The sequence below is a fragment of the Cherax quadricarinatus genome, chromosome 12, assembly GCF_038502225.1.
Source record: "Cherax quadricarinatus isolate ZL_2023a chromosome 12, ASM3850222v1, whole genome shotgun sequence".
Lineage (NCBI taxonomy): Eukaryota > Metazoa > Arthropoda > Malacostraca > Decapoda > Parastacidae > Cherax > Cherax quadricarinatus.
Window position 1 is genome coordinate 31515914 of NC_091303.1, and position 21765 is coordinate 31537678.

Below are 21765 nucleotides of genomic sequence, written 5' to 3' on the forward strand. Positions count from 1 at the left end.
TAAATGGGCAGCGCAGTGTCTCAGCATCAAGCATCTCAATCTCCTTCTTATAGCCACTCAGTACACTAGCTTTTAAAGTCTCCAAGACTATATATTTGTACAAATTTCTACTTGATTGTGCACCCTATAGTATACAAGATAGAAGTGCAGCAGCATTTGAAAGAGGAAAGAGAGGAAAATGGAAGAAGTACATAAGAAGTTCACAGTAAAAGGGATAGCTGCTGTGTTCGTCTGTATTTACATTCTCAGTCTCTTGTGGCAGCTTCATTAACCATTTCAGGGTTACAGCCATACTAATACGGCTTAGGCGCCAGTGTCCATGACGTACTAGTACGCATAAATTCTAGCGCCTTCAAATCTAGTGAGAGAAAGCTGGTAGGCCTACATGTGAAAGAATGGGTCTATGTCATCAGTGTGTGCAGTATAAAAAAATCCTGCAGCACACAGTGCGTAATGAGAAAAAAAAAAACTTTGACTTTTTGGATTAAAACAGCGACTTTGCACTGTGGTTTCGTATGGTATTTATTGTTGTATTCTAGTTTTCCTGGTCTCATTTTATAGAATGGAAGACATCTTACAGAAATTGAGATGATTTTGACTGGTTTTACAACAAAAATTACCTTGAAATTGAGCTCAAAGTAGCAGAAATGTTCAATTTTTACCAAACTTCAAAAGTAAACAAATCATGCTAAGCATCCAATACACGTCAACTGGTGAGTCTAATATTCTTTCACAAGTGCGCCGATATTATTTATACAATTTCTACACTAATGCAGTAGTCTACATAACAGTAAATCTTCTATTTTTTGTAAGAATAAAATTTCAAAATGGAAGGTAAAAGAATGTAAGAGGGACGTGGGGACGTGACTAATGAACACCGGAAATGTTATTTTAGTGCCAGGAATGTCTTTCTTGTTTATTCTGGACCCTATTCGGAAATTGGCATCTTTTGAAATTTGTGTGAAATTGGCAAAATTGCTAAATTCTGACCACTTTATTGGATAGTTGAAATCGGTAAATGGGTGGTTTCATTCGATAAAAAAAATGGAGTTCTAGCGATATAGTTATGATTTTTGTCGACTAGTACACTGGAATTGGCTGAAAATAGGGCTCAAAGTGCACAAAATCACTGATGCGTAAACATTGTCGAGACTGCCAACTTCGCGAGAGCATAATTCCGCAAGTTTTCCATCAAATTTCTTACTTTTGGTGTCATTATGACTGGGAAAAGATTCTCTATCTTTTCAAAAGAATTTTTTTTTTTTTTTTTTTTAAATTTGGGGGACCCTGAGAACAAGTCTCTGAGAAGGCCTGTGGACCCTGAAAGGGTTAAGAAATGATTAAACTCGGTGAACAGGATATCTCGATAGTGATAATAATAATAAAATATAATAAAATATAATTAATCACTCTGGGGTGCTTTAAATGTCATACATATTTCGTATAGGTTTGGTAACTGACATTCAGAGTACTCCAGAGCAATTGTTATTTTTACAAGGAATAAATCTTTATCTTTATTAATTATTATTATCACCATCAACATACCTTGTTCACCGAGTTGAATTATTTCTTAATTAAGCTGCCACGAGAGACACAGAATGTAAACACAGATGAACACACCAGCTAATCCCTTTGCTGTGAACTTTTGTATTTTTTCCATTTTCTTGTTTTTTTTCCCCTCTTTCAAGTGCTGCTGTGCCAATAACTCTGTTTTGTACTCTGGGGGTGCACAACAGATGTGCAGCAGCACTTGGAAGAGGAAAAACAAGAGGAAAATGGAAGAAGTTCAAAAGAAGTACACAGTAAAAGGATTAGCTGGTGTGTTCGTCTATGTGTTGGCATTTTCTGTCTCCCTTGTGGCAGCTTAAGAAATTATTAAACTCGGTGAACAAGGTATGTCGATGGCAATAATAATAATAATAATAATCGCACTTTAAATGTCATAAGTATTACGTATAGGTTCGATAGCTGACATTTAACCCGTAAACGGTCCAAATGTATATATATATGTTCACTACCCCAGTGCCCCGAATATTTTGAAAAATAAAAAATAGTTTTTTTTTATGGAAAAAAAAGAGCACATTTTTCTAAGTGTTATAGGATAAAAAAAAAATTTAGAGTCAGTACTTACCGAGATATGAGGCCGCAAAGTTGGCACTTGGGGATCGCCTGAGGGCAACATGGAGCGCTGCTGCATGCAAAAGTGTTGCCGATATACCTTTTTTCTATTTTTCATATTTTTTTTTTTCAACAAGTCGGCCGTCTCCCACCGAGGCAGGGTGACCCAAAAAAGAAAGAAAATCCCCAAAAAGAAAATACTTTCATCATTATTCAACACTTTCACCACACTCACACATTATCACTGTTTTTGCAGGGGTGCTCAGAATACAACAGTTTAGAAGCATACATATATTTTTCATATTATTTTATATAATTGTCATGTTCTGATAATTACAATTTATAGTAGTTCTTGTCATTTCATGACCAATCTTAGTACGTATTAGCTACTGAAATTGTACTCACATTGTCACAAACACACTGACACCTGCCTTGGCCATTTGGAATATAAACAAAGTATTTATAGGTCTTAGCAAGGAGGAGGAGGAGGAGGAGGACGACGACGATGACAAGGAGGACGATGACGAGGAGGAGGATGAGGACGAGGAGGAGGATGAGGAGGAGGAGGGCGAGGAGGAGGACGAGGAGGAGGAGGAGGAGGGCGAGGAGGAGGAGGAGGAGGGCGAGGAGGAGGAGGAGGGCGAGGAGGAGGAGGAGGGTGAGGAGGAGGAGGGCAAGGAGGAGGAGGAGGAGGAGGGCAAGGAGGAGGAGGAGAGCGAGGAGGAGGAGGAGAGCGAGGAGGAGGAGGAGGGTGAGGAGGAGGAGGAGGGCGAGGAGGAGGACGACAAGGAGGAGGAGGACGAGGACGAGGAGGAGGAGGACGAGGACGAGGAGGATGAGGAGGAGGAGGACAACGAGGTGGAGGAAGATGAGGAGGACGAGGACAACGACGACTCATGAAAAACAAAGTCCACCCCTGACAGTGACAAGATAAGATGAGATAACATCTGATAAGAGCTGATGTTTGATGGTCATACACGAGGGTGGGGGAGGGTGCGGCTGATGAGAAAAAATTACAGGTGACACTTGATGAGCATCTTTGTTTTTGCTGGTACACAAACATGTCTGCATTTGTCTGTCTGTCAAGCTCTCTGTCTATCCCTCTAGCTCTCTGTCTCAGAGAGAACCGTAAGACTGCATCATCACCTTTACTCACATCTTCAAGCAGAGCATAGCACTTTGTCTGGATTTTTTGGGTTATCCTAGGTAATTTACACTATGTATAAGTGTATTTGTGTACCTGTGAGACAGAGATAGACAGAGACAGATAGACAGAGATAGACAGGGACAGACAGAAACAGATAGATAGAGACAAAGACAAAAACAGAGATATAGACAGAGATAGACATAGATACAGACAGACAAACGGAGATAGAGCCAGGCTGCCAGCAGCCGGCCAACCACACAGCTGGCCACCATGCAGCTGGCCAGCCAGCTAGCCAGCCAATCAGTCAGCCAATCATCCAGCCAGGCAGCCAACCTGCCAACCTACCAGCCAGCCAGAATTGTTTCTCTTGACTTAGGGCATAGATTATAAGACATTCTGATAGGGTGTTGCACAATTATTGCACGTGGGTTATTATGGAGTTTTTTTTTATATTTCCTCGACCACTTATGGCCACATTCACCTCAAAGCCAAAATCACTTTCCTCTTAAAATGGGAGTGTTAATGTCTGTCTCATAAACACGCTAGATAACAGGGATATCTTGCTACTCCTACTTACACTTTGGTCACAGACACGCACATGCATATATATATACATACATCTAGGTTTTTCTCCTTTTTCTAAATAGCTCTTGTTCTTCTTTATTTCTTCTATTGTCCATGGGGAAGTGGAAAAGAATCTTTCCTCCGTAAGCCATGCGTGTCGTATGAGGCGAGTAAAATGCCGGGAGCAATGGGCTGGTAACCCCTTCTCCTGTAGACATTTACTAAAAAAGAGAAGAAGAAAAACTTAATAAAACTGGGGTGCTTGAATGTGCGTGGATGTAGTGTGGATGACAAGAAACAGATGATTGCTGATGTTATGAATGAAAAGAAGTTGGATGTCCTGGCCCTAAGCTAAACAAAGCTGAAGGGGGTAGGGGAGTTTTGGTGGGGGGAAATAAATGGGATTAAATCTGGAGTATCTGAGAGAGTTAGAGCAAAGGAAGGGGTAGCAGTAATGTTGAAGGATCAGTTATGGAAGGAGAAAAGAGAATATGAATGTGTAAATTCAAGAATTATGTGGATTAAAGTAAAGGTTGGATGCAAAAAGTGGGTCATAATAAGCATGTATGCACCTGGAGAAGAGAGGAATGTAGAGGAGAGAGAGAGATTTTGGGAGATGTTAAGTGAATGTATAGGAGCCTTTGAACCAAGTGAGAGAGTAATTGTGGTAGGGGACCTGAATGCTAAAGTAGGAGAAACTTTTAGAGAGGGTGTGGTAGGTAAGTTTGGGGTGCCAGGTGTAAATGATAATGGGAGCCCTTTGATTGAACTTTGTATAGAAAAGGGTTTAGTTATAGGTAATACATATTTTAAGAAAAAGAGGATAAATAAGTATACAAGATATGATGTAGGGCAAAATGACAGTAGTTTGTTGGATTATGTATTGGTAGATAAAAGACTGTTGAGTAGACTTCAGGATGTACATGTTTATAGAGGGGCCACAGATATATCAGATCACTTTCTAGTTGTAGCTACACTGAGAGTAAAAGGTAGATGGGGTACAAGGAGAATAGAAGCATCAGGGAAGAGAGAGGTGAAGGTTTATAAACTAAAAGAGGAGGCAGTTAGGGTAAGATATAAACAGCTATTGGAGGATAGATGGGCTAGTGAGAGCATAGGCAATGGGGTCAAAGAGGTATAGGGTAGGTTTAAAAATGAAATGTTAGAGTGTTCAGCAGAAGTTTGTGGTTACAGGAAAATGGGTGCGGGAGGAAAGAGGAGCGATTGGTGGAATGATGATGTAAAGAGAGTAGTAAGGGAAAAAAAGTTAGCATATTTATGGATTTGGAAAAGGCGTATGACAGGGTGGATAGGGGGGCAATGTGGCAGATGTTGCAGGTGTATGGTATAGGAGGTAGGTTACTGAAAGCAGTGAAAAGTTTTTACGAGGATAGTGAGGCTCAAATTAGAGTATGTAGGAAAGAGGGAAATTATTTCCCAGTAAAAGTAGGCCTTAGACAAGGATGTGTGATGTCACCGTGGTTGTTTAATATATTTATAGATGGGGTTGTAAGAGAAGTAAATGTGAGGGTCTTGGCAAGAGGCGTGGAGTTAAAAGATAAAGAATCACACACACAGTGGGAGTTGTCACAGTTGCTCTTTGCTGATGACACTGTGCTCTTGGAAGATTCTGAAGAGAAGTTGCAGAGATTGGTGGATGAATTTGGTAGGGTATGCAAAAGAAGAAAAATGAAAGTGAATACAGGAAAGAGGATAACAAAAAGATTAGGTGATGAAAGATTGGATATCAGATTGGAGGGAGAGAGTATGGAGGAGGTGAATGTATTCAGATATTTGGGAGTGGACGTGTCAGCGGATGGGTCTATGAAAGATGAGGTGAATCATAGAATTGATGAGGGGAAAAGGGTGAGTGGTGCACTTAGGAGTCTGTGGAGACAAAGAACTTTGTCCTTGGAGGCAAAGAGGGGAATGTATGAGAGTATAGTTTTACCAACGCTCTTATATGGGTGTGAAGCATAGGTGATGAATGTTGCAGCGAGGAGAAGGCTGGAGGCAGTGGAAATGTCATGTCTGAGGGCAATGTGTGGTGTGAATATAATGCAGAGAATTCGTAGTTTGGAAGTTAGGAGGAGGTGCGGTATTACCAAAACTGTTGTCCAGAGGGCTGAGGAAGGGTTGTTGAGGTGGTTCGGACATGTAGAGAGAATGGAGCGAAACAGAATGACTTCAAGAGTGTATCAGTCGGTAGTGGAAGGAAGGCGGGATAGGGGTCGGCCTAGGAAAGGTTGGAGGGTGGGGGTAAAGGAAGTTTTATGTGCGAGGGGCTTGGACTTCCAGCAGGCATGTGTGAGCGTGTTTGATAGGAGTGAATGGAGACAAATGGTTTTTAATACTTGACGTGCTGTTGGAGTGTGAGCAAAGTAACATTTATGAAGGGGTTCAGGGAAACCGGCAGGCCGGACTTGAGCCCTGGAGATGGGAAGTACAGTGCCTGCACTCTGAAGGAGGGGTGTTAATGTTGCAGTTTAAAAACTAGTGTAAAGCACCCTTCTGGCAAGACAGTGATGGAGTGAATGATAGTGAAAGTTTTTCTTTTTCGGGCCACCCTGCCTTGGTGGGAATCGGCCAGTGTGATAATAAAAAATAAAAAAAAATCAGTGAATCCCAAGTGTTTGCTGCGCTCTTTGCTCTAGCTGGCGCTCATTTGAACTGGTGCTCCCACAAGGTACTAAGTGGTCCCAGATTTTTTTAATACCACGCACACTGAGTGTTATGACCCATTCTATGCTGACAAGGCAACTCGGGCCAATCGTGCCAAATTTGAAGGCAGGAAAAATAAAACGTATATATACGTTTGGGGCACTAGCGGTAAAAAGGTATATATAAGTTTGGACCGTTTACGGGTTAAAGCACCCCAGAGAGATTATTATTAATTATTATTATTAATACATTATTATTATTACATTCTCTGTGTCTCATGAATTTGAATTTGAGTTAAATTCGGTGAACAAGGTATGTGGATGGTAATAATAATAATAATACGTAATAATAATAACAATCACTCTGGAGTGGTTTAAACATCAGCTACCAAACGTATGACATTTAAACTGCTCCAGAGCGATTACGTATTTATTATTATTATTATTATTATTATTATTATTATTACCATCGTCATGTTCAGTGAGTTTAATCATTCAGGTTCTCCCACTAATTTGTTCTATGCCATATGAGAACTTGGGTCATGGAAACAGGCAGCGCGTCATCTCAGCGTTAAGTATCTCAGTCTCCTTCCTACAGCCACTCAGTACATTAGCTTTCACTGTCTCCAAGACTACATAATTGTACAAATTTGCACTTTATTGTGCATCTCATAGTACAAGATGTTGGCAAAAAGGAAGATCTTGACTTCACCTGAAGGAAGCACCAAGAAAATGAAGAATATAAACGAGTATGAAGCTGGTAAGAAAGTGCAAGTGATAGCCGATGACTTGAAGCTGGCGCAGTCTACCATTTCCACTTTCTTGAAGGTTGAAGATAGAGTGAAAGAGGCAGAGAAAGCATAAACAGGATTTCTAGCCATAATAACTAGGCAGCGGAAGCATGATTAAGTCGCCCAAATTAACCGTTTCAGGGTCCAGAGGCCAAATTTCAAAGTGCGCACCAGGGTCCAAGAATTTTCAAAAAATAATTTTGTTATTTTTTCTTATGAAATAGTAGAGAATCTTTTTCTGAAGGTAATAAAACAAAAAGTACGATATTTTTTGGAAAATTGACGAAATTATGCTCTCATGAATTTTGATGTGTCAGCGATATTTATGCATCGGCGATTTTGCCGACTTTGACTCCCATTTTAGGCCAATTACAGTATTCCAGTCAACCAGATTCTTAGCTATTTCACTATTATTACCTCTGTTCTATCGATTGAGCACAAGAAATTGCCAACTCAACTGTTTCAATTGCGAAATAAAGTGATTGGAAATTGGTAATTTGGCCAATTTAGTGCAAAGTTCAAAATATTCCAATTTCAAAATAGGGTCCAGAATAAACAAGGCAGACATTCCTGGCACTAAACTAGCATTTTCTCTGTTCATTAGTTACATTTTCAGGCTTTACAAATGAATTCCACTTTAATTTTTAATTCACATAATGATTTTTTATTCAAACCAAAAAATAAAAGATTTACTCTCATGCAATATTGTAATAATTGTATAAATAATATCAGCACATTTGTGAACATATATTAGACCCACCAGCTGGCATGTATTAGACGTGTGAGGTCATTTGTTTACTCTTGAACATCGGCAAAAATTTAACATTTCTGCTACTTTGAGCTCAGTTTCAAGCCATTTTCAGTACTAAAACCAATCAAAATCATCTCTATTTCTGTAATGTATCTTCCATTCTATCAAATGAGACCAAGAAATTGCAAATACAACTATAAAAAACATATGAAAAAACACTGCAAAGTCGCTGTTCTAATCGAAAATTATGGTCTCGAGTTTTTTCTCTAATTATACTCTGTGTTCTGCAGGATTTGTTTTATGTGATGCACACATACCACATAGATGTATTCCCTCATATCTAGGCCCAAATTTACCACTCACAGCTTATCAGAGTGAGCTGAGCTCATGGCGTAGATCTACGGTTTGGACCCTGAACGTAAAGCCGTAGATCTATATCACAGACCCTGAAAGGGTTAATAAAAACTGACATATGTGGAGAGGTACTGAAGGGTGTGCCGGGCTATATGAGAGAGAGGGAGAAGGCGCGAATAGTGTGTCTCAGTAACTCATGCTTCACCTTGACGTACAGACGTGTAAGCTCACGGCACTATAAAATATTGTATAATTGCACTATTACTATCAATAAAGGTTATCTACCTATCATATTTATTCCAGAGTAATATTAGGTATAACATAAATAATGTAGACGCATGATAAAGATGCCCAAATTAATAAAAACTGACATTATAGAGAGAGATATTGAAGGGTGGAGAGTGAGGAGGGATTAAAAAAAAAAAGTGGCCACAATCATTACAGAAAACGTTATGCACCTGAAGAGTAACTATAGAAGATCGCTTTTACCCTATGCAAAGACTGAAAAAAGTGTGATTTTCTCAAAAAAAAAAAAAATTCCCAAGTAATCAGCTATGAACCCATTTCCTGGAATATTCTCGGAAGTAAGTCATTGACCTATTTCATGTTGTATTACAGTTAGTAATAAACAGATTGAAAGGAATTTCCCAGCAAACATAAAACCGAATGTCTTAATTTTGGGTGGTGACACTTTTGAATAGTCAGTAAGGGGCGATTCCTTGATTAGCGACGAATTCATTTACCGAAGGGGTCTTAGGCCCTTAAGTCTGTTGTTAAGTGAGGAGAGGTTGTGCATTATTTAGGTATGAATACTGGTCAGAGAGCCCATAGTAAGTCCGAGGCGTCGGTAAATGAGTACATCATTAAGTGAGGAGAGGCTGTACTGAATCACTTTCTCATGTAGAGTAGGGCCCCGCTTTACAGCGTTTTGCCTTACGGCATTCTGCTAATACAGGCATTTCAAATTATGACCAAAAATACCTATGTGGCTCCCCCACCTGACTTTCTAATACGGTCACTGTGGGCCACCCGGTTTGTTTACATTCTCCATGAGCACGACTCTCCATTATGTCTGGAAGCTTTCCAAAATTTCAAGTGTTTTAAAGTTATTTCATATATACAGTGTGCCCCTGGATTACAAAATTAATCTGTTCCAGAGAGAGTGACTTATTCCAAATTAATTTTCCCCATAAGAAATATTGGAAATCCAATTAATCTGTTTCATACACCCAAAAGTATTAAAAAATTGTTTTCTACATGAAATATACATTTACCTACACTGAAAACAATGATACATGAAGAATAAAATAATAATAACATCACACTTACCTTTATTGAAGACATGGTGATGTATGGAAGACTGGAGGAGGGGAGAGGATGGAGGAGTTTACAATTGTTTGGAAGGGGAATCTCACTCTGTAAAGACTTCAGGTACCAAGTCCTTATCCTGGGTTACTTCACTCCTTTGTTTTTTAATTCCACTAGGACTGGCTTGAGAGTCACTGGACCCCTGTCGCTCGAAAAAGTGTTCCAGAGAGGTCTGTTTCTGGCGTATGTTAGAAATTGTGTTGAGAGACAGGACAAGATAGTTCTTCAATATGACACTAATATCAGCTCTATGATTTATTTATCTAGCACAATTCATCTAATATGACATAATAAAGAATATTAATAACATAGAAGCATGATATATACTCTAGAAAGAATAAAATCTGGCATTAAGAATGTCACGAGTGGTGGTGGTGTGTTTGTTGTTGGGTGTATAAGGGCCACTGAAAGATAAGCCTTACATGGTGGTGATGGCGGCAGCAGAGGTGGCGGTGTTAGTCAGTAGCCCTATATACCTCCAACAACAATGGAGGACTCAGTTTCGTGCTGTCCTTTTTCTTTCAATTAATCGCTTAACTTACTTGTTTCACTGTTAATGCTACATTTTATTGTTGGCTGGTGCTCTAGCCTTTATAGACTCCTGCTGCTTTAGTGTCTTACATATTGCAGAAGCACTGAAAAAGGCACATTCTCCCCTTTCTCTCAGCCCTTTACGAAAGGGCTGGCTGGCACTAGAAGCTTATCTTTGGGGCCATGGTGGCTTATTTAGCAGTTACAAGCACTAAAAAGAATGGAATAATACAAAATGTATTATATGAATGCGTGGGATCGTCCTCACTGGCTGGTAAACAATGACACACTGGCTGTACATGGAGTGTCGGATATTACTTATTCTGATGACGTCTTAATCTGGGGGTCCACTGTACTCTGATAATTATACTTATGTGTACCTATTCCTAAATAAACTTACACATTGTGCTGGCATGCAGGTACACGTTAAAATCACTTTAAAGTGCCTTACTAGTCTTGAAGACCCCATATTAATGATGATAATAACCCACAATAATAATCACTCTGAGGTGCATTAAATGTCGTATATTACGTAATACAGTGGACCCTCGCATAACGCTATTAATCTGTTCCTGAGAGCTCAATGTTATGCGAAATTATCGTTATGCGAATTAATTTTCCCCATAAAAAATAATGGAAATCAAATTAATCCGTTCCTGACACCCCAAAGTATGAACAAAAATTTTTTTTACCACATGAAATATTAATTTTAATACACACAAACTGAGGAAGACATGCACAGTTACATGACACTTACCTTTATTGAAGATCTGGTGATGATTGATGGATGGGAGGAGGGGAGAGTGTTGATGGTGTTAGTGTTTAGAAGGGGAATCCCCTTCCATTAGGACTTGAGGTGTCAAGTCCTTTTCCGGGGTTGCTTCCCTTCTTCTTTTAAGGCCGCTAGGACCAGCTTCAGAGTCACTGGACTTCTGTCGCACAACATATCTGTCCATAGAGGTCTGTACCTATCGTTCCTTTATGACTTTCCTAAAGTGGTTCACAACACTGTCAGTGTACAGGTTGCCAACACGGCTTGCAACAGCTGTCTGAGGGTGATTTTCATCCATAAAGGTTTGGACTTTAAGCCACATTGCACAGATTTCCTTAATCTTTGAAGTAGGCAACTTCTTCAATTTCTCTCTCCCCTCCTCCGAAGCAGTTTCCTCAGGTGTGGCCTCATGCTGTTGAAGATGATCTAGCAGCTCATCAGTGGTTAGTTCTTCATTGTCCTCCTCCACCAACTTTTCCACATCCTCCCCACTAACCTCCAACCCCAAGGACTTCCCCAATGCCACAATGGATTCCTCAACTGGCATAGGATTCCCAGGATTAGCCTCAAATCCTTCAAAATCCCTTTGGTCTACACATTCTGGCCACAGTTTCTTCCAAGCAGAGTTCAAGGTCCTCTTAGTCACTCCCTCCCAAGCCTTACCTATAAGGTTTACACAATTGAGGATATTAAAGTGATCTTTCCAAAACTCTCTTAGAGTCAATTGAGTTTCTGAGGTCACTACAAAGCACCTTTCAAACAGAGCTTTTGTGTACAGTTTTTTGAAGTTTGCAATAACCTGCTGGTCCATGGGCTGCAGGAGAGGAGTGGTATTAGGAGGCAAAAACTTGACCTTAATTAAGCTCATGTCCCCACAAAGTCGCTCTGCCACATCTGAAGGATGACCAGGAGCATTGTCTAATGCCAGGAGGCACTTAAGGTCTAATTTCTTTTCAATTAGGTAATTTTTCACAGTGGGGGGCAAATGCATGGTGTAACCAGTCATAGAAAAAGTCCCTAGTGACCCATGCCTTACTGTTTGCCCTCCACAGCACACACAAATTAGCCTTGAGGACATTGTTTTTCCTGAACACACTGGGAGTTTCAGAGTGATACCCCAATAAAGGCTTCACTTTGCAATCACCACTAGCATTGGCACAAATCAACAGAGTAAGCCGCCTGTCTTTCATAGGCTTATGTCCTGGGAGTGCCTTTTCCTCCTGAGTAATGTAGGCCCTGATTGGCATTTTCTTCCAAAACAGGCCTGTTTCGTCACAATTAGGCACTTGTCTATGTATGTTAAACACTGTCTATGTACTCCTTGAATTCCTGCACATATTGTTCAGCTGCTTTGTGGTCCGAACTGGCAGCCTCACCATGCCTTATCACACTATGTATGCCACTACGATTCTTAAATCTCTCAAACCAACCTTTGCTGGCCTTAAATTCACTCACATCATCACTAGTTGCAGGCATTTTTCTAATTAAATCGTCATGCAACTTCCTAGCCTTTTCACTTATGATCACTTGAGAGATGCTATCTCCAGCTATCTGTTTTTCATTTATCCATAGCAATAAGAGTCTCTCAACATCTTCCATCACTTGCGATCTCTGTTTCGAAAACACAGTTGAACCTTTGGCAAGAACAGCTTCCTTGATTGCCGTTTTGTTGGACACAATAGTAGCGATGGTTGATTGGGGTTTACTATACAACCTGGCCAGCTCGGAGACACGCACTCCACTTTCATACTTGGCAGTGATCTTTTTCTTCATCTCTATAGTAATTCTCACCCTTATTCCTGTAGGGTTGGCACTAGAAGCTTTCTTGGGGCCCATGGTCACTTATTTTGCAGATAAAATCACCAAAAACACTGTAATAATACAAAATGTTCCGATTGTATGCTTGGATGTTACCGCGGAGGCTGGCTGGTAAACAATGTCACCGGCGGAACATGTGAGGCTGGCTCAGGCCGCACATTGGACGCGTCTCGGACGAATAGTGTCGAGCAGGTTTTTTAGCGGTATGCGAGGCAAAATCTTACCGATAAAATGTATCGGTATGCGGATTTAACGTTATGTGATGCCAACGGTATGCGGGGGTCCACTGTATACATTTGGGGCGCTACGCGTGTGAACGTATATATACGTTTGGACCGTTTAAGGGTTAAACTGTATTAGACAAATACAACCTTGTCAATTACCAGAATTAAAAATAAAGACTGCATAAAAGAAGTAGCCTAAAGGTAGCCTAAGGTAAAAATATTCATACTAAGTTGAACTAAACATTCTTGCCATCTACCACAATGTAGATACCAGCTCAATGTAGCGGGAACGGCAGAAGATCTGAGCATTACCTGACTCAGCGTCGCCAACTGCCGAATCCCTTACCGACCTCAGACACGTGTTGCCTGGTCGACAAAATAGTTGCACCTCCCTCTGGAACACTAAGGTGAGTGGGTCCGGCAACAGGAGCTCACGACACAGCTCCAAGACTGGAAGAGATGCCAAAAGAGGCAGCGGTAGCGCCTCTGAAGACTATGCAGAAATTGTCGATGATGAGGGCGACTACCCTATTCCGGCGTCCGAAAACCAGCTGCAACGCTCAAGTATGGACATCGCAGAAATCATCGGAGGGGGTCTCGTTCAGTGATACTCAAACTGAGGTGTATCACTCGCAGGAAGACTACAGTGCTGGTCGCCATCAAAACCTTCAGAGCAAAGACGTCTTCAGCTTGAACACTAATGCTCTTTGCCTTTCAACTCTCTATGTGGAAAGCCAATACACTGTAGTTTGTTCCCAGAAATATACTGCCAGGAACGTGTAGGCGCACTATCACGAATTAACAATGCCAGTGTCTTCAGCACTAGACTTATGTGGGTTATACCGACATTTGTCATCCTCAGCTTCATAGGGTAGGTATCTACAGCACCAATTCCACTATTGTCGCCGTTATCATACTTGACAGAACAATCAACCAGGTTCTGCTCAGAGACTCACCAGTTTACCAGTCTGGCGGAAATATGGACTCCTGCTCAGGGACTAACTTGTGATACAGAGGCTAGTGTGTCAGGAGAGTGTGCTGACTCCTGCTCAGGGACTAGCTTGCCTGACAGAGGTTAGTATGTCAGAAGTGTATGTCGGCTCCTGCTCAAGGACTAGCTTATGGTACAGAGGCTAGTGTGTCAGAAGGCATATGCAGGCTTCTGCTCAGGGACTAGATTGTTAAACAGACTAGTGTCAGAAGGCGTGCATGAAATATAAATCCTGGGAGTGAAATTTTTCCCAGGCACCAAGAACGACGACGTCTTGAAGAGAATACGAAGAGCTTCCTGAAGTGTCCGTCGAGTCTACTCTCATGTCCATCTGCTGGACGTGTGTACCTTCAAAACAACCTCTTCCAGGCGATGAAGAAAACTAAGCGCATTGCTCAGACGAAAAGATGCAGCAGCACGAGACATTGTGGCGAGAAAACCGTTGAATTCAAGGTTATCTTGGGGTTCAGACGAACCATTACTCTATGTCTCCACTCAGCTGAGCCACAACACAAGTTGCTGAAGCAACGGCTCAGTAACAGATAGGAAGACAATCCCTGACTCTTCCAAGTCAAACAATACGAGAAAGCACATGTCGCTTGCCATAAGTGCCTTTGATAAGTTCGATTGAGGCAGTGACTTTGACGTGAACATCTTGTCAAGAGTACTGTCAGTGTCTCTTCAAGTGACAGTAGTTTGACCATTTCTTTGCTATTCCCTTTGATAAATTCCTCTGAAGAATTCTATGATATTACCCGTGACTGAGGACATTGGCAGTGACTAACATCTCACCCGTGAGTGTAGAGTCAACCAAGGTTGTAGCTTCATCCGTGACTGTAGTGCCACCCGTGACTGCTCTCTCTCTCCAAGAGCAGCCCTTACAGTATTTTTTTGTTTTTTCCCCATCTCCGCTGAACACTCGTTACGGAGGGCCAGAGGTGATAACAATCTATGGTCATACTTTTGTTCCCATAAAAGCTTGAACAAATACAAGTCTTGTTTCTCATCTTAGTCTTCGACATCTCTAAATGACAAAGACCAACAGCACTACAAAGATTTCTTTATACACAAATTGCACAAAAAGGCACCAGCAGTATCAGCTAGAGCAGTAGCTGAACCAACAATGCCAATAAGGCTGCAGAACAGATTAATGAAGCACACATCAAACTGCAGCAAACATTAAGGAACCAGAGTAGGTTCTGTTCCTAAATGTCAGCACTTTTATCCTTTCACTATACCAACTACGACGATATGTTTCGTCCCAGGACAGCAGTGACTCACCGAAAATGACTGAAATTCTTGGTCATACTAGGGGCGCGAACAGCAGCACCAACCATGCTAGTTCCTGTTGTGTGGATGATCTTGGCTACTCCAACACATGATGAGACAATCAAACCAATCTTCATAGCTCCAAACTTACTGGGAGGCACCCACCAAGGACCTGGTCAAAATCAATCCTTTCACTGGACTCAGTAATGGTGTCGCCAATACCATAGCATCAGAATGAGTGTGTGAGTGAAAGCCAAACATCGGTAGACATCATTGCTGGGAGTCAGTATTAACACTCAAGTTAGCAACTTCCCGATCTAGACTTCTCTTTACAGATTGCCATACTTTAACTTTTTTAGGTCATCCATTTTAATCAGAAAGAAGGAATTTTCATTTGTTGTGGTAACATACTGCATTGATCCTTTTCCTTGGATCAGATTCCCGGAGATGGGCTTCCCATTTGTTAGGTGAAGTATAGATCAAGATCCCGGACAGGCCCCCATTTGTTGCAATATGGAGTGTTAAACGTTAGGCTACTGATCCTTGTTGGGGGATCTGTTGCTAGGTTGGCCATTGTCTAGGGGAGAACTCCATAGCAACAAGGTTTTAGTGCTGCAAACAGCAGTTTTAAGCACTTTAATTGTTAACCTTCTTTCTGTAGGATGGCCAAAACTCAAATAAAATCTGTGTCTTTAATAACAATAAAAACTTACACAAGATCTTCATATATCTATGAACTATATCTTAATTAAAATAGAGCAGTAAAATTATTTTTTCCTTTACACATAAAGGATACTATTATATATTTATACACAGCTATTGTTACGACACTGAATTGACCCTAAGAGAGTTTTGGAAAGATCACTTTAGTATCGTCAGTTGCATAAACGTTATAGGTAAGGCTTGGGAGGGAGTGACTTGCAGGACTTTGAACTCTGCTAGGAGAAAATTGTGGCCACAATGTGTACAAGAGAGGGATTTTGAAGGGTTTGGGGCTACCCCTGAGGAGCCTATACCAGTTGTGGAATCTATTGTGTCATTGGGGAAGTCCATAGGGTTGGAGGTTAGTGGGGAGGATGTGGAAGAGTTGGTGGGGGACGACGACGAAGAACTAACCACTGATGAGCTGCAAGAGCATCTGCAACAGCAAGAGATCACAACTGAGGAAATTGCTTCAGAATAGGGGAGAGAGAGATGGAAGAAGTTGCCTTCTTCAACGATTAAGGACATTTGTACAATGTGAACAAAGGTGAAAGCCTTTATGGATGAACATCACCCTGATACAGCTATTGCAAGCCATGCTGGTAACTTTTACAATGACAATGTTGTAGCCCATTTTAGGAAAATCTTAAGGGAACGCGAGGTACAGAGCTCTGTGGACAGATTTTTGGTGCGACAGACGTCCAGCGACTGTCAGGTTGTTCCCAGTGGCATTAAAAAGAGAAGGACAGTAACACCGGAAAAGGACTTGCTACCTAAAGTCCTTATGGAACGGGATTTCTCTTCCAAACAATAAAACACCTCCATTATCTCCCCTCCTCCCATCTCATCACTCATCAATGAATCTTCAATAAAGGTAAGTGTCATTTATTCTTCATGTATCATTGTTTTCTGTGTAGGAAATTGTATATTTCATGTGAAAAAAAGAATTTTTTTTTAATACTTTTGGGTGTCTGGAACGGATTAATTGGGTTTCCGTTACTTCTTATGGGGAAAATTAATTCGGCTAACGATAAAATCGGTTAAGAACAAGCTCTCTGGAGCGGATCAAAATAGTTACCCAAGGGTCCACTGTATAAAGGTGTGAGGTTGACTCAAAATGACCGGATGGTGGCAACATCCGTGACTTCCGCAAAGTCGCATTTGTTTATTTTACATATTTCGTACTTCTTTGTTTTCTAATTTTTTCTTTTTCTAGTAACATTTGTGGCCTGTGAGACCAATATTGTATATAATGTATATATATATACACTCATTGACAATTTTCTTCTTATTCTTTTTAGTAATTATTACAGGAAAAGGGGTTACTAGCCCATTGTTCCCTGCATTTTAGTTGACTTTTACAACACGCATGGCTTGGACTTCCAGCAGGCGTGCATGAGAGTGTTCGATAGGAGTGAATGGAGATGAATGGTATTTGGGACCTGACGATCTGTTGGAGTGTGAGCAGGGTAATATTTAGTGAAGGGATTCAGGGAAACCGGTTATTTTTATATAGCCGGACTTGAGTCCTGGAAATGGGAAGTACAATGCCTGCACTCTAAAGGAGGGGTTTCGGGATGTCAGCAGTTTGGAGGGATGTGTTGTGTATCTTTATATGTGTATGCTTCTAAACTGTTGTGTTCTGAGCACCTCTGCAAAAACAGTGATTATGTGTGATTGAGGTGAAAGTGTTGAACGATGATGAAAGTATTTTCTTTTTGGCGATTTTTCTTTCTTTTTGGGTCACCCTGCCTCGGTGGGAGACGGCCGACTTGTTAAAAAAAACAAAAATTATACGCTCACTGTAATGAACACAATAACCACACTAAAGTTATTATTATAAGATTGTTTACCAGTATTTTTTACAACAAACATGCACATATGTTGTATATTATGAATGTTCTATTATATATTTACATATTTACAGCCACTGGACATGTTTCTAGAACTGCTGCAGTCTGTGGAAGTCTTTGAAACAAGGTATCATTCACAGTGGTATCTTACATTCCTCGCACATAAACCAATTGTCTTTGCGTCTTTTTTCCCATCGTTTTGTTTGTGCATAGACAACACATCTCTTCTGACCCCATTTCTTCTTAGTTGCAGGAAGCTGTATTAGGAAGTGATCACCTTCCCTCCTCAAACGCTTGGGTATTTTCTGAGGAGTTCGAGGACAGTTCTGTATTGCAGATGTTGTTATCTGGTACTTCATTATTAGTTGTCTGTTGACAGACAGACAAAATTCACCATTCGGTGGTCTGTTGCCGGTCTATATTCGGTACATATTATTTGCATTGAAATGTCCATGAGATGGAAGAAAAGTTTCATGTACCACTTGTAACTCTTACGAACACAACCAACAAAGCCAATCTGCATGTTACATTTGTCAACCAAATGCATGTTTTGTGTATAATCAATCACTGTTACTGGTTTTAGAATAGGTTCATTAGTCAGTCTTATCAACTTTGCCACTGCCTTTCATCTCGTTACGATGAATGGTTGTCAATAATGTGACATCTTGTTTGTCATGCCACCGTAATGCCGTGATGTCATTGGCAGAAAACACTTGTACCTCACCACCATGATTGCCTGTGTTGAACCTGGGTATATGTTTATGATTAGAACGCACTGTGCCACACACATCTGTCATGTTCACTCGCAAGAAATCACTGAGTAAAGGGCTTGTGTACTAGTTATCAGTATATAATGTATGCCCCTTACCAAGATAAAGTGCCATCATGTTTCTCACTACGTCACCTGACATACCCAATAACAACCTGGTACCTTTCAATGTTTTACTTCCTGTGTATACGATTATATCCAATACCAGGCCACTGTCACAATCACAGAGTACAAACAGTTTTATACCAAAGCGTTTCCTCTTGCTTGGTATATACTGCTTGAATGACAGTTTACCTTTGAACAAAATCAAAGACTCGTCAATTACAAGATTCTTGAATGAATAAAAGTACATGTTGAACTTTTGTTTCAGATGCATAAAAACATTTCTAATCTTGTATAACCTGTTATTTCTGTCAGGCCTGGTTTTGTCAGAGAAGTGCAACATATGTCACAGTAAGATAAACCTGTTCACTGGGATGATTTCACTGAAGGCCGGGGTACAAATTAGCCGATTTGTGGACCAGCATGATTTTATATTATGCTTATAGACATGAGGCATAATCATTATTGTTGCAAAAAGCAAATACATTTCAGCCACAGTTGTCTCTTTCCTCCGGTGTAGTCTTAACTGTGGTGATATGATCATATTTGCCATGGTGTACTCAAAATACTTTTTACTTTCCCTGACAGTAATTGCCCTCAAGGGCTGGTCAAAGAATAGTTCAAAGAATTCCAGTTCATTTGCAGTGTTGCCAAGGGAACAAGCTGGTAGGATTCCACTTGGAGAGTTGTCAAACTGATGGGGATTGGGAACAAAATTGGGATTTTGCTGCCAGTCTCAGATGTGGCTTGCTGGTGGATACTGGATATAGTAAGCTTGTTGTGGTTGTAGTTGTGGTTGTGGTGTGGTGGTGGATGATGCTCCACTTTGTCCTGGATCTGATGAGTCAGTGGCATGTGTCACAGCCTGGGCTGGTGAGTCATGCGTGGCCATGGCACTACCACCACCACCACCATCACCACCATTACCACCACTTACTGATGCCTATGGTCTACCCATGCCAAGTGTAGCCACATCATCCTCACTTTTACTGTCTGTTCCTGGTGTAGTGCCATGGGATGTACTCCGTTCCCTTGGCACTGCATATGGGACACTACCCGAGTGCATGTGGCGACATATATACTGATGCTTCACTGGTGAATATGATTCATCACTATCACTGCTCGAATGGTCATCAAGAGCATTAAAATCAAAATCCACATCACTATCATCACCATTATTCAAGTCTGAGGCCTGGCCACGCAAAAATATTAGTTTTCTCTTGCGACGAGGTACAACTGAACGTGACCGAGACGTGCCCACACCAGAGGTGGAAGGTTGAGGATTGCCAGGATTTTCCACACTACAGTGGACCCCCGCATAGCGACCTTAATCCATGCAAGAGGGCTGGCTGTTATGCGAAATGTTCGGTATGCGAATGAATTTTCCCCATAAGAAATAATGGAAATCAAATTAATCCGTGCAAGACACCCAAAAGTATGAAAAAAAATTTTTACCACATGAAATATACATTTTCCTACACACAAAGAGAAGGATACATGCACAATAGTAGAGTAGTACATGCACAATATATATTGTGCATGTACTACTCTACTAAATGAAGAATAAATGACACTTACCTTTATTGAAGATGCAGCAATGACTGATGAGACACTGTGTTCTGGGAGTGCCTTTTCCTCCTGAGTACTGTAGGTCCTGTTTGGTATTTTCTTCCAGAACAGGCCTCATCACACTGTGTATGTCACTACGATTCTTAAATCTCTCAAACCAACCTTTGCTGGCTCTAAATTCACCAATATGAGCACTAGTTCCAGGCATTTTCCCTGTTCACCTGGGTGTTAGTCGACTGGTGTGGGTTGCATCCTGGGAGACAAGATTAAGGACCCCAATGGAAATAAGTTAGACAGTCTTCGATGACACTGACTTTTTTGGGCTATCCTGGGTGGCAAATCCTCTGGGGTTAATTGTTTCTTGGTATTCTCAATAAGCCACACCAACAACGGTGCTACAGCAGCAGCAGCAGCTGACGGTGGTACAGCAGCAACAGACGATGCTACAGCAGCAGCAGACGATGCTACAGCAGCAACTGACGATGTTACAGCAGCAGCAGACGATGCTACAGCAGCAGCAGCAGCTGACGGTGGTACAGCAGCAGCTGACGGTACAGCAGCAACAGACGATGCTACAGCAGCAACAGACGATGCTACAGCAGCAGCAGACGATGCTACAGCAGCAACTGACGATGTTACAGCAGCAGCAGACGATGCTACAGCAGCAGCAGCAGCAGACGATGCTACAGCAGCAGCAGCAGCTGACAGTGGTACAGCAGCAACAGACGATGCTACAGCAGCAACAGACGATGCTACAGCAGCAGCAGACGATGCTACAGCAGCAACTGACGATGTTACAGCAGCAGCAGACGATGCTACAGCAGCAGCAGCAGCAGACGATGCTACAGCAGCAGCAGCAGCTGACGGTGGTACAGCAGCAACAGACGATGCTACAGCAGCAACAGACGATGCTACAGCAGCAGCAGACGATGCTACAGCAGCAGCAGACGATGCTACAGCAGCAGCAGACGATGCTACAGCAGCAGCAGACGGTACTACAGCAGCAGGAGCAGCTGACGGTGGTACAGCAGCAGCAGCTGACAGTGCAGCAGCAGCTGACGGTGGTACAGCATCAGCAGCAGCTGTACCACCAATAGTAGCAATGGTTGATTGGGGTTTATTATACAACCTGGCCAGCTCGGAGACACGCACTCCACTTTCATACTTATCAATGATCTTTTTCTTCATCTCCATAGTAATTCTCACCCTTATTGCTGTAGGGTTGGCACTAGAAGCTTTCTTGGGGACCATGGTCACTTATTTTCCAGAAAAAAATCACCAAAAACACTGTAATAATACGAAATGTTCCGATTGTATGCTTGGATGTTACCGCGGAGGCTGGCTGGTAAACAATGCCACCGGCGGAACATGTGAGTGTGGCTCAGGCCGCACATTGGACGCGTCTCAGACGA

At 41.5% G+C, this 21765-nt stretch overlaps 1 protein-coding gene across 1 annotated transcript in view; it reads left to right on the forward strand.

Moving 5' to 3' along the window:
- Positions 1-21765, forward strand: part of scaf6 (SR-related CTD associated factor 6) — a gene marked incomplete in the record, with an annotated part of 331549 nt that overhangs the window by 137262 nt on the left and 172522 nt on the right.